The following is an 11,379-nucleotide window of genomic DNA, read 5'->3' on the forward strand; positions in this document are numbered from 1 at the left end:
AATCCTGGGAGACTTACAACAGTTATTCTGTACAGGATGATGTAGAAGATGGAATGCAGTCATAAAGTAAACAAATATTGCATGGGTAAGTGTAGAGGCACAATTCTCCCACTGCTGTGGCTGTAGTGCCACTAAATCCATAAGATTTCAGGGTTCTACTTATAGCAAATGATATCTCAGTAACCTAAACAATAAGAAACAGATGTAGTGAAAAATATCTGATTAGGTCGTATTTGTGATAGGTCTAACAAGAAATAGGCCTAAAAAATCTTTTTGCATAGGAAAACTTCTGCTGAAGAAGTGATAAAAATATTACATAAACAACATAATCATTATTATGATAAAAAAATGTTATTATATCTGCTTGCACATGAAAGTATATGGAGTTAAGAAACTGCAGAACAGTGAGGAAATGGCTATTCACAGCAAGGCTGGGGTACTTGTCCTTCTCTCCAGTGGGAATAGGTTTTTGCATACGCTTGATTGTGGTACTCCCTTTGTAGTGATAACTGAACAGAAACTGTAAAGATCTTGAGCCACTGCACTGCATCCATTTCAGTAGCCAGCTATATTAGGTGTGGGTAGTTTATACTAGAGTTGTGGTTTTTTCTAGTTTTGTGTTGGAGAAATGTGTTTGCAAAACTATCAACATAGCACATACCCACTTCCGCAAGTTACATAAATTGTATTCAAATCAACAATGAACGTGTCATTTTCCAGCTTCTATCTTTCCAGGGCGATCACTGCGACAATATACAACTTCTTCTAAAAAAAGGAATACTTTGATAAGCTTATAATAGTGCTGAAAATACTTGTGTTCATTTTGGATGACCCATACAATCTTCTGCTACAGGAAGTCAAGCATGTAACTTTCTCAGAACAGCAACAAGAAACCTAACTAGTTACTAAGAAAATAACATTAAATTAATACTAGCAAGGAAAGTGAATTGCAAATTATTTTGCGAACAATGGAAGATCAAAGTCATGAATATTAAAAGACCAATTCAAGTAAATTCACTTCTTGGTGCTATTACTTCTATGGCCTTTTTCCCAGGGAAGACTTCTGTATTAGAAATCTAAGTTCACAGGCAATTCATAGGTAGAGTAAGATTGACATTTAGAATAACATGCTGTGCTTGTAGCTGCTGAGTGTTAAAGAACTGGGTGGGTGACTGAGTTATTAATCCTGTCCCAGAGTCAAGCTACCTGACTCCTCTCCTGAAGACAAGTGCTGAAGCCTTGAATTGTAAGAAGAACTTCAGTATTATGGTCAGATAATTTGGCCTATAAATACAGAAATCTTGGTTTAATATTTCCTTATTGCATCAAAAAATGGAAGCCTACAGCACTAATTAGAAAAATTAGACATCATGGGTCTGGGACACAACATGATGCTGTGATCTAATAATCTGGATATTAGGCTAAGAAAGTAAATAAACTGAAGGCAGCAAAGACTGAATGTTTAAAGGACCGGGAAATTTCTAAAACCTGCTCAAGGAAGTAGACCTCCTCAGAAACTATCCTAGGCACTAAATTAATGTGGCTTAGGTGTTTTTCCATTATTGCCTGTTCCTTTTCTAGTCATAGTCATATGAAGAAAGAGAAAAAAAATCCCCGCACATTTGAAACTGGCTAAGGAAGAGGCTGTGTTTCAATTTCACAGCTCTTTATGATGAAGAGGGGTTATGTTTTACTTGAAAGTTGAATGTGTATCAGATATGCTCTCTCAATATCTCTCAAGTTGAGTTCCTTGGGGAACACATGTAAGAAATCACACAATTTTGGATCCTAATCTAGCCATATAAACCAGGTGAGAGCCAAGCATTGTGAACTACTCAGCTATATCAATTGTAGGCATCTCTGGAATTTAGTTTTAAAATGTGAGTCAGCTTCATAGTTTGGATGGCAGCACAGTGAAGATTTTTTTTTTTTTTTTTTTAAATGCTGTTTGGACTTGATTTCCAAACTACATGGCAGCTTAGCTGCCTCATTCCTCTGCTGCTTTTGACTTCTTGCCAGTTTGTTCTCAGGAAGATTACTGCATAGAAGGACAGCATTGGTTTATGTTGAGGAATAAGGGTAAACATAGAGGTGGACTCAGCTGGGTATAAAGACATTGCAAGTTTTCTTTGGCTTTTAAGGTATCTAGGTATCAGGAAGTTTTTTCTCTTAGCTCAGATTAAAAGTTTATTGTGCTTTTTTGTACACTGCAGGAAGACATTGTAGGCAGCACAAAAAGGGCATTGTTTCTAGGCTATTTTAAATTGTTTTGTTACAGCATGCCTCAAGATAATTTTCTTCCTTTCAGTTAGGGATCTGGTGTGTTTCAGAGATCTGGAATGTACAATAATTATAATGATCAAGTAGTTGAGTGTTTGAATGTGTGCCTAAAATGTATGGGTAATTAGTATAAAATGCACAAATATTTGACTAAGTGCCCTGAGACACTCTTCTTCACATCTTAAAGACAATATTATGGTATCGAGACTTCATGCAAAAAACACTGTGTGATATGTTTTATTCATATGTATTACATACAGTTACATTTACACAATCCATTGCCTGAATTTCCTTATAGTAACAGCTTTCTGTGCTTTAGGAATATAAACTAACATAGAAACCAGAATTTGGAGTGCTCAATTTATTTATGCAGATTATCTATATTACGCTCTAACTCGGAGCTGGAAGTAACCTAACCATGTTTGTGAGGTGCTTAGCAAGTGACCCATCTGGACCTAGCAGACCTTTATTTTTTTTCTCCATTATGCCAGTTACCATATATTCTTTCAGCTTAATTTTTACCTACTTTGCACTATCCTTGTTTTGAAATTATTCAGTTTATCACATCTAATTATCCCATTTGAGACTTAATTGACTATTCTGAATAGCATTGTTGTCCTAGTCCTGCCATTGTAGGCAGCCCTTTGTTAGATGCCACCTTGCCTTAGGAAGATTCTTCTTTCCTTTCGAGTTAGAAAGTGTACCAGAATGAACACAGGGAAAGGAGAAAAAAATGTATTGTGCTTTGAAGAGGAAAAGGAAGTTGTAACTAATATACCTTGAAGATGCACAGAACCAAATGAAAGATTTTGAAGAAGAGAAGACAGATTAAAAGAATTCCCTAAAACCAAAGGAAGGGTACTTCACTGGTTAAAAACATGAGCTATATAATTTTCTGATTCTGAATCTTTCCAAGAAGACATCTCTAGATTTAGTTATTTCAGTACCTTTGTAACATTTTAAGTTACATCAGGATAGTTGGATTATTCCTACAAAATAACTTTGTAAAGTTGTGGGTCTTTTTAGCAAATATTATTTTAACTGTGTTCTCTCTAAGAATTAAGACTTCTGAGGGAGAATTTCACTGAGGAACACTGTAATAAATGCACAGTAAATGTCTTCTGTTTTCCAAAGGTGTGCTGAAGTTTTATGTGAAATTATGAGTCACTTTAAAAAAAATAAAAATTCTTATTTGTAATCCTAGAATTGTAAAAATGAAATTACATTTCCCCCGAAGGATAATAAGACAAGAACTATTAATTTTTTCTTTGTTACTTTATGCTTGGTGGATTTTTTTGTATGGGACAGATGGCTAACTGTCCATTTCCCCATTCTTTCCTGACCATACTAACAGTACATGGATCATCTACGCTTGTTTTTTCTCCAGTTTCTGAGGTTTGCAAATGAGAAGGTGAAAGGTTTTGTGACAGTGTGCACATAGCATGACTATTCAGGAGGCTGTAACACAGTCTCATTTTGAACTTTCTATCTAGCAGCATAATTCTATCAGGTTAAATGAAGTCACCTGTGACCCTTGAAAGTGTACATGATGTCAAATTCAGCCTGCACTTGAATGTTCCTTCCCAGAAGTTCTTGATATTGAATCCTCTGTGACAGTATTGTGACAAGTTGAGAAAATGAACATGAGCCGGCAGTGTGCGCTTGCAGTCCAGAAAGCCAACTGTATCCTGGGCTGCATCAAAAGGAGCGTGACCAGAAGGTCGAAGGAGGTGATCCTGCCCCTTTACTCTGCTCTTGTGAGACCTCACCTGGAGTATTGTGTGCAGTTCTGGTGTCCTCAACATAAAAAGGACATGGAACTGTTGGAACAAGTCCAGAGGAGAGCCACGAGGATGATCAGAGGACTGGAGAACCTCCTGTATGAAGACAGGCTGAGAAAGTTGGGGCTGTTCAGCCTGGAGAAGAGAAGGCTGCGTGGAGACCTCATTGCAGCCTTCCAGTATCTGAAGGGGGCCTATAGGGATGCTGGGAAGGGACTCTTCATTAGGGATTGTAGTGATAGGAGAAGGGGTAACGGGTTAAAACTTAAACAGGGGAAGTTTAGGTTTGATGTAAGAAGGAAATTCTTTCCTGTTAGGGTGGTGAGGCACTGGAATAGGTTGGCCAGGGAGGTTGTGAATGCTCCATTACTGGCAATGTTCAAGACCAGGTTGGACGAGGCCTTGGGTGATATGATTTAGCGTAAGGTGTCCCTGCCCATGGCGTGGGGGTTGGAACTAGATGATCTTAAGGTCCTTTCCAACCCTAACGATTCTATGATTCTAAGTTATCATTGTCATGAAGGCAGCTATCTCCACGAGATGATAGAAAAACCTGTAAATAAAATATAAAGAATATTGTTGATATATTGGTTATAAGATAAATATCACATCTAAAGCAAACACTGGAAATGGTACATATGTTTACTGATTATTGTTGGCCTTGAGAACTCTTTCAGTCTACAGAAAATATGAAGTATACACTAAAAGTGAAGAGGAAAACACAGGAGGTTCAATATCTTTGTGAAAGGAGAGAATGGACTAAAGGATCAGATATGTAAATGTTAAGTGGTCAGATTACATTCAGTGGGGTATAAAAGGCGTTTAGGATAGGATCAGCTAAGTGCCAGAATTAAAAACGTTATAGTGGTTATAGCCAGACAGTGGGAGGTTCAGGGCTGGAGTGATAACAGACAGCAGCAGAGATAGGAAGGTGGTAAAACAATGGATAAAATAGGATTAAGAGAGACATAAATAAATTAAATCAACTGAAACCTTACTTTGCTTCTGCCATGTAATTATATACAGTTATTTCAGTGATCATGAAGCTCAGAAAATTGCAGCTATTTTCAACAAGACATGCCTGTTTGAAGAAAGAACAATCCAAAACGCGTGCCAAGCAAACAGCATACACGTGCACAGAGGGAATATATTTTTGCATTTTTCTTGACCTCTCTTGAAATATTTTCTCCTCGATTATAAACCTCCCTTTATCAACTAGAGGAAGCAGCCGTTCTGGGAAAGACATCACATTGTGCTGCTCTAATATGTTTTGTAAAGTGAAAATTCCCTGGAGAAAGCTGACTTAATCAAGGAGGTCTTTTTGCTGGTTTACAGGGCCATTTTTTCTTATTTTTTTTCTTTTTTGTCCACAAATTAGCTATGTGGAATCAATTCACGAACCGGGTAAGATTTATATATGTATATTCTATATTTATGATCTAGTAGTTACACTAGAATCTCATATTACATACTAGTAGTGAGATTCATCTCAAATAATTTTATTTGGTTGAAAATGCAGGTAGTCAAACTCTGTCAGTTTTTAGTTACTGGAGAGAGACTGGTGTCTCCAAAGCGCAATTCATCTGCTTCTTTCCATATGGAAGGAATCTAGACAGCTAATTTGTAAATGCCTGAACTTTGGTGGGAGGAATATCACTCAAAGGGTGCAGAAAGAATAAGCAAATTGTCTTGGATGTCTTTTGTTATCACAGAGTTATTCATCAATACAAATTATTGGTGGTTTATAACTCTGGGACAGCAGACCCATGTTTGTGTTTGTGGCCTCTATTTACAAGTGACAAATTTGCTGTGGAAGATGCTAGAGAATATAAATGCTATCCCAGCTGCATGAAAATAGACTAGGTTAGGATAAACAGAGAGAAAATGGGTAATAAACTGTGTGATGTCTGTCTTTTTATTAATAACAGGTGTGCATTGCTGCAGCTGTGAGGGAAAATGTTTACCTGATGGTCAGCCTTGGAGTCAGCTTCAGCCTGGGAAAGGTGATCTCAGGAGCTGCATGCTGAACATGAGAAGCACTTACTCTGGGTTTGATATCAAACGTCTTTACAGAGGATTGTGGCCAATAAATCCACTTTCTTATCACATAGCTATGAGTCAGACACTGTTATGAGCATGGAGTGTCATGCACTGGCCTGCCACGTGGATCTTTGTCCTAGAGAGGCATGATAGCAGGGATTTCAATGAGTTATCACACATTTTCAAGTGGAGCTTGCTATTACATCTTCTTATGCTTCCTGAAAATTTTATTTTTCCACACTTATTTGCAGTGCAGACTTGAACAGAAAATACCATGACTAAATAGGAAAGCCAATAAGTTGTTATTGTAGTCCTAAAAAAAATATATTTACAGAAATCATAGATGGTTTGATGTCTCTTCAAAGTATAATGACGTTCTAATCTGAAGCTCAAATAAATCATTAAGATGTCACTGGTTTTAAAGAAGGCCTTAACTATCTAGTATCTTGCTAACAGGTTTAGTTTTCCCCTGAAATTTGGAAATAGTTGCATATTTTCTATTGGATGGGTTAGGGTCATTGCATTAGCATTTAAATCCACATTTTTATTGAATATATGGTATTTGATTTGCTTATTATCAAAAAAGGTAGTTAAACCATTAAAAAAAAAGAAGTCTGGATTACTGTTTCAATCATGTTACATCTTCCAAATATAGCAAGTTCAGTTTTTTATCTGTTTGACTGGAAGGAAAAAAAAGCCAGCAAAGCCAAAGATTTTAAATCTGAGTTACGGAGACTGATATTATGTAGGAACATTGGTTTTTTATGAGAATAGATAGTAAAAGATTACATTCAGATCTCCTATTTTGTGAATTAAGAGGGCAAAATACATCAGATACTGATCCCTGCACATAAGTAAACAGCAGTTGCAAATATGAATTGCTATTTTACAACACCATTCATGCAATGGGTCCCAAGGAGCTTTACTTGCTATCAATAGAAAAACCCAACAAAACTGCTACTGAACTAGATAAGCTTTAGAAAACAGATGTCTTTTAAGTAGTATTAAAGTCAGAAAGCCAGCTGCTTTGGCCGAGCCAAAGGCTGATGCAGGATTTGAGAAAGTGAAAGGCATCTGTCTTTAAGTCACAGTCTTATCTGGGATTGGCAAAGGCCAGGTAATGGCTCACTGCCAGTAAACCCACTCTGCTGAGATGGGGAATGGGGCAGATGGAGAAAATCTCTCAGATTCTCACATACTTCACACTGCTACCAGGGGCAGCATCTTTTTGTGTTACCTAAACAGCTGGAGTCATTGCAACAGAGGTTTAAGAGTCCAACTCTAAACCAGAAGCGGGATGAAACAGAAGCCCAAGGGTGGGTGAAACACACATTCTTTGAGGGGCTATACTAGCTACCAAAACAGTGTTACCTCCCCTTGGCGTTACTTGGCAAGGTGTTGTTTGTACTAGATGGAAGTTTTAACATGCCTGCTTCCAGGCTACTGCTGTTTAAGTATTCTGTCACCAGTTTGTACAGGTTTTGTGTAATCTATCAAGCCAAGAAGGAAAGTGCATATGCACATAAAGGATTTTGTTTGAATGGAGGATTTCCTACATCAAATGAAATGGTACTATGTGTATGTGGAAATACATCAGATCACTGAGAATCTTTGTTGGCTGGTCTTTTTGTTGTTTTGGCTGGTAATTTTTCCTGCCCTGCTCCCCTCTGTACACCTGTCACTTGCCTTCCCTGTCCACTTCCCTTCTTTCACATTTCTTTCTACTTAGGTTATTTTCTCTAAAGTAACCCTCAGTTCTTAGAATGCATATATACCTATCAACCAAGATGAAATTAAGACTGTGTTAGCTGGACATAGAATGTCATACTTCCCTTTTTCAAGTTTATCTTACCTATCGAGTAAGGTGAAAGCTATAGAGAACAGACTATCTGCAGTGGTGTTTTTACACTTTTGTAAGCATCACTTTTTAGTTGTTCTCTGGGACTATATATTGCATTTATGTTGTATAATTAATATAATTAATGGTTCTGAGTTTAGGAAAGTATAAACTTTGCATGGAAAATGCAAATTATGAAACAAATAAATATATAAAGCTGTAATATTTAAAAATACTGAGCCAATAAAGAACTATCAGGAATATAGTAAAATGAATGATTGTCAGGAAGGAAAGGCAGTCACAGTATTTGGCAAAGTACATATTTTAGCATGTTTATGAAATATTGTAAGAAAGCAAGCCTTTCAAAATATTGTTTTATGTAGAAAAGCAGGTAAACAGTAGTCAAATGCCACTGACATTAATAATATTTATATATTATTAAAGATGCTTCGTGAAAAGAAAAAGCAAACCAAATTATTTTAACCAAAAATGTGTATCTCACATAAAACTTTCCTAAATGAAATTGAGTGCTATGATGTTTACAAAGCACTGCAGTATGTAAGAACCACACACAGCTTGATGTCTACATGCATTGAATTTTCAGTGAAGTAGAAGCATTGCTTTTTCTGTATACCTTTTGATGTTGAGGTTTGATGAATCATCACACAGTGATATGTGCCAAATGTCACCACCAGTTTATTTCACTGTAAGTTTGTAGTAGGTTACTGGAGGTAGGAAGTAGAAGACAACCAAATAGAAAATTAGTGTCAGCATTTCTTTGTCTGATGTTGGCTGATAACTGCTTAACCTGACGAGAACTGCATCTAATGCTTATGTAGATCTTGCACCTTCTTGAAGAAAACTGTTCCATATTAAAGTCACTTGACAAGTATTAGCCTGGGAGATACATTTTAGACCTTGATATTTTCCAGTTTGAGATGACGATATATTTTATATTTAATGAATACAAATCTGAAGAGAGAAGCAGCCATCACAAATCTTGAATTCCAAGTCTATTCTATAATTTTTTGACAAAAGAAAATATTAAAAATCTGTCCTTTTGGAAAACCTGCAGTATAACTCTACTTTCTGGGAAAAAAAAAAGAAAATCAGGATTTGTGCGTAAAATTAAGTTGCATGAGACTTTAATGCAATTCAAAGAAAAAAGTGTTCAAAAAGTCATCTGCTACCTGGTGCATAACATATGCAATTCTTTCATTAGTGTTATAGATAAAAATTTCTTTGCCAGAAGGCAGAAGTTTTTTTGAGAAGACATGTTTAGGCACTGAGTCTTTGCTCTTAAGGGATCTGTTGAGTTCATAAGAAACAGTTTTACATTAGCTGTGGCATTATCTTTGCTCTTTGCAGTGAAATGCAGTAATAATGCAATTTTAATTGGTCTTTGAAAATGGTAGTTTTCAACTGGTAATCTACAAGGAGGCTTAAAATACTAAAAAAAATGAAATCTGCTGTTTTAATTATAACAGCATCTTGCTTGAAGAATTAATACAAGCTAAGTATTTGTCTAATTCATGTGATTAAGCAATCACAAAATGACCCCTCTCATGGTTTGCATTTTGTGTGGAAATCTTGCATATTTTAAGAGCCACTGACAGTGGCTACATAGAAATGAACAAGAAAAATCTCTCTTTTCATTGCTTAGCTCTCATGAGACCTCACTTGGAGTACTGTATACAGTTCTGACGTCCTCAACATAATATGCCTTTTATATATACAGTATCTGAAGGGGGCCTATAAGGATGCTGGAGAGGGACTGTAGTGATAGGACAAGGGGTAACAGGCTCAAATTTAAACAGGAGAAGTTTAGATTGGATATAAGGAAGAAGTTTTTTACTGTAAGGGTGGTGAGGCACTGGAATGGGTTGCCCAGAGAAGCTGTGAATGCTCCATCGCTGGCGGTGTTCAAGGCCAGGTTGGACAGAGCCTTGGTTTAGTGTGAGGTGTTCCTGTACATGGCAGGGGAGTGGAACTTGATGATCTTAAGGTCCTTTCCAACCGTAACCATTCTATGATTCTATTCTATGATTTATAACCCCTTTCTATGATATGAAGAAATTCAACAGTGATAGCAAACAAATAGAAACCTTTTCTTACATTTGCTTCTACTTCCAAGATGAACTTGTATGGAACCTATTTCTGAATGCTGCAAAGAGGGCAAGGAGTTTTAGACGTCTGGATAACATAAATCACAAGAAGTGTGTTATCTTTTTTTTTTTTTTTCCCCTCAGTGAAACTACAGAAGTCTCAGAAGTGTTTCATAAATATGTGAAACTAACAATTTTGAAAAATAAGTCACTCCTCAGGTGGACAGTATTACTGAGTTACAATAATCTAATTGTCTAAACCTGGAAGCCATTGTTTTGCCAGGATAATGAGTGTTGAATGAAAACTTCTGTATTTTCAGAGCGGAAAAAGAGTCATGGCTTCATACTGCAGCTAAGAGAAATGAAAACGGAAAAACCCATGGTCAGTGAAGCTCCAACACACTGAGTTTTCATCACACTGATAGCTTTAGAGCCTGTAAACAGACAAAAGAACAGTCTTCTTGAGCGCAAAACAAAAACTATTACATCTGTAAAGAAATGGGATATTTTAGAAATTAAATGTCAATTTTATGTAATTCAAAAAGCTGTTATAAGGATTCATCTATATGTGTACACAGCACAATCTCCCCACAACTAAAACCTCTTGACAGATATTAAGTTGAATTCATTTCAAAAGGGCTTCTCTTAAATACAAAGTAGGTTAATAAAATATATATAAAAATCCCTCTACCAAAACCATGTAGTGATTATCAGACAAGACGGGAGTTTTCTTCAAAACATTGCCATCTGTAGTATTTAGTAATGAAAACAGGATAGGAAAAAGCCCCCCCTTTTTTTTTTTTTTTTAGAAAAATCTGTCCTTTTTTTGTGCCTTTTTTTTTTAGAATATTGTTGTTATTCATTTTAGCGTTTGAAGTGGCAAACTTTAACCCAAGTCTATACCTCATTTTAAGTTATAAAAATGAACTTTCTCGTTTTAGTCATATGCTATTCACTTTCTTTGGAAGTTGGCAATTTTAAAGTTATTGATTTAAATAGCAGCATTTAAAGGAAGTGCAATTTGCAAACATTTCCAGCAGCTAAGTTAGGACTTGGACGGAATGTTGAAAGCCATAATGAAAATTCTAGTTTCTATCACTTCTTATCATGTTGTCACATTCTCCATTCTTGAGGCAGACTGAAAATCATTATGCAGCCTTTATGATACAGCCACTATTTTGTCAGGAGGTATAGTGCCATCATTTTAGCAGCAGAGCTTTTATACTGTACTATATTAATTTTTTTCAGTAAGGATTTACAAACATTTCTACCTGCATATTAGGCCAAGGTATAACCCTAACACACAGCTTCCAAACAAACGCAGAAAAGACGGGCC

The 11,379-nt window shown here is 36.3% G+C and overlaps 1 long non-coding RNA gene across 1 annotated transcript in view; it reads left to right on the forward strand.

Moving 5' to 3' along the window:
* The window catches only part of LOC134172783 (uncharacterized), a 76,049-nt gene extending 69,377 nt beyond the window's left edge, over positions 1-6,672 (forward strand). The window contains exon 3 of the long non-coding RNA XR_009968025.1: positions 5,990-6,672. This is a non-coding gene — a long non-coding RNA (uncharacterized LOC134172783). The remainder of the gene's footprint in view (positions 1-5,989) is intronic.
* The last annotated feature ends 4,707 nt before the right edge of the window (positions 6,673-11,379 follow it).

Source organism: Pezoporus occidentalis, unplaced genomic scaffold, assembly GCF_034315485.1.
Source record: "Pezoporus occidentalis ecotype Australia unplaced genomic scaffold, CSIRO_AGI_Poc_V1 ctg1, whole genome shotgun sequence".
Taxonomy (NCBI): Eukaryota; Metazoa; Chordata; class Aves; order Psittaciformes; family Psittacidae; genus Pezoporus; species Pezoporus occidentalis.